This window comes from Corythoichthys intestinalis, chromosome 15 (genome assembly GCF_030265065.1).
Source record: "Corythoichthys intestinalis isolate RoL2023-P3 chromosome 15, ASM3026506v1, whole genome shotgun sequence".
NCBI classification, from domain to species: Eukaryota; Metazoa; Chordata; class Actinopteri; order Syngnathiformes; family Syngnathidae; genus Corythoichthys; species Corythoichthys intestinalis.
Genome location: NC_080409.1, coordinates 38,846,108 through 38,852,107, shown reverse-complemented (window position 1 = coordinate 38,852,107; position 6,000 = coordinate 38,846,108). Strand labels below are relative to the sequence as shown.

The 6,000-nt window shown below is 39.0% G+C and overlaps 1 protein-coding gene across 1 annotated transcript in view; it reads left to right on the top strand.

The window, feature by feature from the left end:
- Positions 1-2,152: 2,152 nt before the first annotated feature.
- Positions 2,153-6,000, top strand: part of pld1a (phospholipase D1a) — a 76,240-nt gene continuing 72,392 nt past the window's right edge. The window contains exon 1 of the mRNA XM_057859351.1: positions 2,153-2,300. The gene's annotated coding sequence lies outside the window, so the exon portion shown is untranslated. The remainder of the gene's footprint in view (positions 2,301-6,000) is intronic.

The window sequence follows — 6,000 nt, the reverse complement described above, 5'->3', positions numbered from 1 at the left end:
TATCGCATCAGGCGGGTCGGCTCTCAAGCTCGATGAGGACCAAGTCAGATCTCCAGGTCCTCCTCTGAGAACCTGGGCAAAAAAAATATGTGCACCCCTGTATATAGTATATACTGTATATACAGTTGTGGTCAAAAGTTTACATACACTTGTGAAGAACATAATGTCATGGCTCTCTTGAGTTTCCAGTTATTTCTACAACTCTGATTTTTCTCCGATAGAGTGATTGGAACAGATACTTCTTTGTCACAAAAAACATTCATGAAGTTTGGTTCTTTTATGACTTTATTATGGGTTAACAGAAAAAGTGATCAAATCTGCTGGGTCAAAAATATACATACATGGATCTGAAAAAGCGAATCATTGACTTGAACAAGTCAGGAAAGTCACTTGGAGCCATTTCAAAGCAGCTGCAGGTCCCAAGAGCAACAGTGCAAACAATTGTTTGTAAGTATAAAGTGCATGGCACTGTTTTGTCACTGCCACGATCAGGAAGAAAACGCAAGCTATCACCTGCTGCTGAGAGAAAATTGGTCAGGAGGGTGAAGATTCAACCAAGAATCACCAAAAAGCAGATCTGCCAAGAATTAGAAGCTGCTGGAACACAGGTGTCAGTGTCCACAGTCAAGCGTGTTTTGCATCTCCATGGACTGAGAGGCTGCCGTGCAAGAAGGAAGCCCTTGCTCCAAAAGCGGTACCTTAAGGCTCGACTGAAGTTTGCTGCTGATCACACGGACAAAGATAAGACCTTCTGGAGGAAAGTTCTGTGGTCAGATGAAACAAAAATCGAGCTGTTTGGCCACAATGACCAGCAATATGTTTGGAGGAGAAAAGGTAAGGCCTTTAACCCCAAGTACACCATGCCTACCGTCAAGCACGGTGGTGGTAGTATTATGCTGTGGGGCTGTTATGCTGTCAATGGAACTGGTGCTTTACAGAGAGTAAATGGGATAATGAAGAAGGAGGATTACCTTCAAATTCTTCAAGATAACCTAACGTCATCAGCCCGAAGATTGGGTCTTCGAATGGCCTTCCCAAAGTCCTGACTTAAACCCCATTGAGAACTTGTGGACAATGCTGAAGAAACAAATCCATGTCAGAAAGCCATCAAATTTAACTGAACTGCACCAATTCTGTCAAGAGGAGTGGTCAAAGATTCAACCAGAAGCTTGCCAGAAGCTTGTGGATGGCTACCAAAAGCGCCTAATTAAAGTGAAAATGGCCAAGGGACATGTTACCAAATATTTGCGCTGCTGTATTTATATTTTTGACCCAGCAGATTTGATCACTTTTTTCTGTTCACCCATAATAAAGTCATAAAAGAACCAAACTTTATGAATGTTTTTTGTGACAAAGAAGAATCTGTTCCAATCACTCTATCAGAGAAAAATCAGAGTTGTAGAAACAACTGGAAACTCAAGAGAGCCATGACAGTATGTTCTTCACAAGTGTATGTAAACTTTTGACCACAACTGTACACATATAATTTATTATAATTTAAAATTTTAAATGTTTTTTTCCAAAATGGATCCTTTAAAGAAAGCGAAAACTACTACGTACTACTTTAAGTACATTTGACAAATGATTTCTTTTAAAAAGAAAAATAGTCCTTGTTTAAATTCAATCAGATAATTTTGTTTAACAAATTTGCTGCTCCTAGGTGTAAAAAAATAAAATAAAATAAATCTTATTTCTACATTCATTCGAACAAAATTTTACATATTTATGAGTTAGTACTGCCACCTTGTTGGACACTTCTGCTGAAAAAAGAGCATACAAAGTCATACATTTAATTGACAGAGTATGTGTTGTCATAGTTAGTAAATGAATAAGAAAATTTAAATATTTAAAACACCCATTAACTAATTGCCAGCCACTGACAGTGACAAGTCAAAATGGTTCATACGTCTATCACTGTCAATGAAAGCAAAGAAGTTAAAAACAAAAGTCATTTTGCGTTGCTACCCATGTAAGTTCTTCTTGTTCACACACCACTTCCTCTTCCATCAAAACAATAGTGCTCTTGTGGAATAGCAATGACGCTATTTTCAAAAAAGAGTGAATCCCTGCACAATTGGGTGGAAGACTACACCTTTTTTATTGCTCAGATGGGCTCATCAGGCTTCAAGTATGTGCGCTTATCACTGTGGCCTTTGCACAGTTTACAGTCGGGCGTATTATATGTCTTTATGGGCTGTGTATTAGCAATGCGTGACATGAACAGGACAGTCGTCGACAGCACGATTGGAGGATTTTGGATAACAATTTTTTGAGGAAAAGACTTTTGCTTCATATATTTGGTATGTACTATGTATGTGTGTTGTGAGCAAGAACTGCTTTAATATGTTTATGTGAACAACAACACGTGCTCCACATATATTTGTATTTAATACTGGGTGGGGGGGGGGGGGGCATGAGAATTTTGTCTGAGTTGTTGGAATGGTATGGATTTCAGGTTGAAGTGTGTTTGTAGATGATTTGGTTATAAGTAGGGTTTTGTTTTAAATCCAGGTTTAGAAGGCAATTGACTGTTGTGCAAGTTGTAAATGTTTCCACACGATGGCGTGAGAGAGCAGTTGTGAAAATTATTACATGCGCTGTTTATTTACCAAAATGAATGTCTTTCTTATTTTTTTAATGATAAAAATGACTCATACAAATTAATTAAAAGTAACATAAAATATAATTTCATCAATGTTAATTATTCGTTGCGGTTAATAAGTGTTTCTTTTTTTAATAAGGGAATTTTGAGAATAAATTAATTAAAATTATTTTACTTTTTAGGCATATTAGCAAACAGACAATTCATTATTATGCCGACTGTTTTTGAATAATTGTTACTCAATATGTTAAAACATTGTTTCCAACTATAAATACTCCAGATTTTCGTTAAATATCAGGATTTAGGAGTGACCCAGTGAAGGGGATGTGCGCTCTTTGTTACAGCCTTCAGCCTGTATAGCACACTAGTACTTGTTTTTAAAGATCCAAAGGTCACTTGCTTTATAGACAAGTTTCTAAGGTACTTCCACATTTCTGCTCACGACTTCCGTTTTACACTTTCTCCATCCAAAATAACAGTGGAGCTGGAGTGGCATCCCCAATAGCAGGTGACTGCGCGCCGGATCCAGTCTCAGTTCGCCAGATCCGCATAGCAATCACACCTTGCCTGACACAGGCAGACTATTTTCCCTGTATTTTTCAAACACTGTGAGAAATAGTCTGGGACCCAGCCCATTAACGGCCTCTCGAGAAAGGTACAAAATCAACCGTCCAATCAGATTCGTTTATTCGCGTGACGTGTTCTTAACGAGCAACGTCACTCTTGCGCGCCGAAAGTCGTCCCTACAACAACACAGATGGCGAACGGGAGAGCCGAGAATATGTTTCAATCTGCGGTAAAACCAGTTTTAAATGACCAAAAACACATCGAAACAAGTCATTGACAACAGTCAACATGGCTCGCGCTAGCCATGTTGAATAAACTTCTCCATTCTCCGCTCACGCTAATTACTTGTCGCTTTAACAACGTCACGTCTGCCCATCGCTGATTGGTCCACTCCGCTGTCTGTTTGTTGTGGCTTGCTCTGTCCACAAAATTTGATCCGCCAGACGGTCGCCAGATTCAACTGCTGGAACAGCGGTGAGTCTGGTATACCAGGCAAAATCACACCCACTTTACGTCTATGCGCCAGATGTGGCCCGGATCAGCACTATGACAGTCCAAATGATAGGTTACGCACTGTTCTGGGGCGGACCGTGCAGACCGGACGCACTCAAACTCTGAAATTTAACGGTTGACATGTGACATCACTGTCAGCGCGCACCTAAAAGGCAACTAAACAGAAGCGCACGCAGGAGTCACGACACATCAGCGGATGGCAAATTTGTATGGTAAGTGCTTTGTTCAAAGTCATAGTCTCATTTTGAAGTCACTACTTGATTGCTAAACAAGTTATTCAATCGAGCGTTAATAAAATGGCTGGTGTATTCAAGTCATCTGCCATGTCTGCAAGTTAAGTAATTCAAAATTTGTTGCATAACAACATATGGAGGGAGAAAGCATTTACTCTGTGTTGCTGTAAATGTTTCAATGTTTGAATACTATTATTCAAACTGAGCCCCTCGTCCTTATGATAGTGTATTTGTATCACTTTGCCTTGATTGTCGTCTTGATTGCACAGATGGGTGAGCCTGGGACTCATCGTCAGCAGCTTACTTAAACCAGTCCTTGGCCTCACATCATCGCCAGATTAACAACTCACCTACAGGTATGTGACTTTCACCTAACAAAGAATCTTGTAATCCTGATACTGAGCTCAGTTTTGTGTGTTTCCCTCTAGATCCTGTACTGCTTACCTGGCAAAACACCTGCCTGCCCGTTTACCTGTTCGATCACCAAACTTGCCACCGGATTCTTCAGACACTATTTACCACTCCCTCTCATCATCAATGAATTAGGTCTCCTGTTACCCCACAACCTTAACAATTACAATATGTTGTTAACAGTCGAAAAAAGGGTTATCTTTAATGTGGAGTTGCTTCTTCCAATTGAAAAATTTTGTGAAAAAAAAGTTTTGTCATGTTCTTGTACGTTGCATTAATAAATGGCATGAAAAAGAAATATTTTCATCATTGCTTAAATGGCATGAAAAAGAAATATTTTCATTATTGCTTTTAATGCACAAATTAAATTTGCAATATAAACACATTACAGTTTGATACACTGAACAAAACGGACCCCAAATTTAATATTGAAAACGGTTTTGTTGTTGCCATATTCGGGCCATTCATTAATGTCGTGTCTGCTACTTTGGACCAGTTCTGGCCCAAAACTGGTTGCTGATCTGGCAAGTGACTCCTTATTGAGTTTGGGCCATTGTTCAAAAGGACACTGGGACAGATCTTTTTTACGAAGTTGGGCCGGAATTTGCGGTACATCTGGCCCATGTCCGCTCCGGTTATATTTCGGTATCTGGGATCACTCATCAAAATCCCTAAAAAAAGACAATTTGGAAATACCGCATCACAACATGGGAGGACAACATGTTCATGAAGGTAGATGTGTAACCAAGCCCATGCCACCACAAAGCCCGGGTGTTTATGTAGCCATGTTGCTGCTGGTGTCACGGAAGGTATGTTCCTCCTATCCCTGCATTTTCATGTGTCCGGTGCTAAAAAAATACTAAAGCAAAATTCTTGAGCATGAAACGACTTGTTGTCTTTATTATTGTAGTTACGATAATGATTGTAATGATGATGTTTAATATTATTTACTACAACTAGTGTACTGCTGTGGCTGGAACACATGCTATCTGCTGCTAGCCTGTTGCTAATCAGTATGTGTAGGATGGCACAATTATGTAAATACATAAATGCAAGTGTTACAAATGCATAAATGCAAGTTTTTTGTTTGTTTACAGGTGAAAAACGTTGTTGGGCAAGGGAAGATAACTTGATGCACCTCACAACAACGCTTACTGTACGTAGATGGACATATAATCCAGACTGCGTGCGTTCTACTTTGATGATGGAAGGCTCGACTTATGCTCCACCTTCGTTAATATTTTTCAAATTTTATAAATTGTAATTTATTCACCTGTTTTGCACATGCATCAATTGTTTTAAATAAAACAAGAAATGGAATCATGTTGTCCAAAAGTTCTATTGCAATCAATATCTGCAATAAAAAGATGACATATTATTTTTGTTTATATGTACCCACCTTGTAGTATTTCCTTGTAACAACAATATCCGTGTATGCCCTTCTGCATTCGGCAACTATAATATTATTTGTAATTTCATCTCATTTTGGTCACTCAAGTGGGCGGCATATCAATCTACACCTCACGTTAACACAGGCGAAACAGGTTGTTAAAAGTTTGTCCACGAATGATCAAAAAGTGATAAGAACAAACATACAATCTCTTAGATAGATCCTTAGGTTCAAAGCACATCCTTAACTAATTGTTTGCAGCTGGTTTCGATTAAGTAGACGCA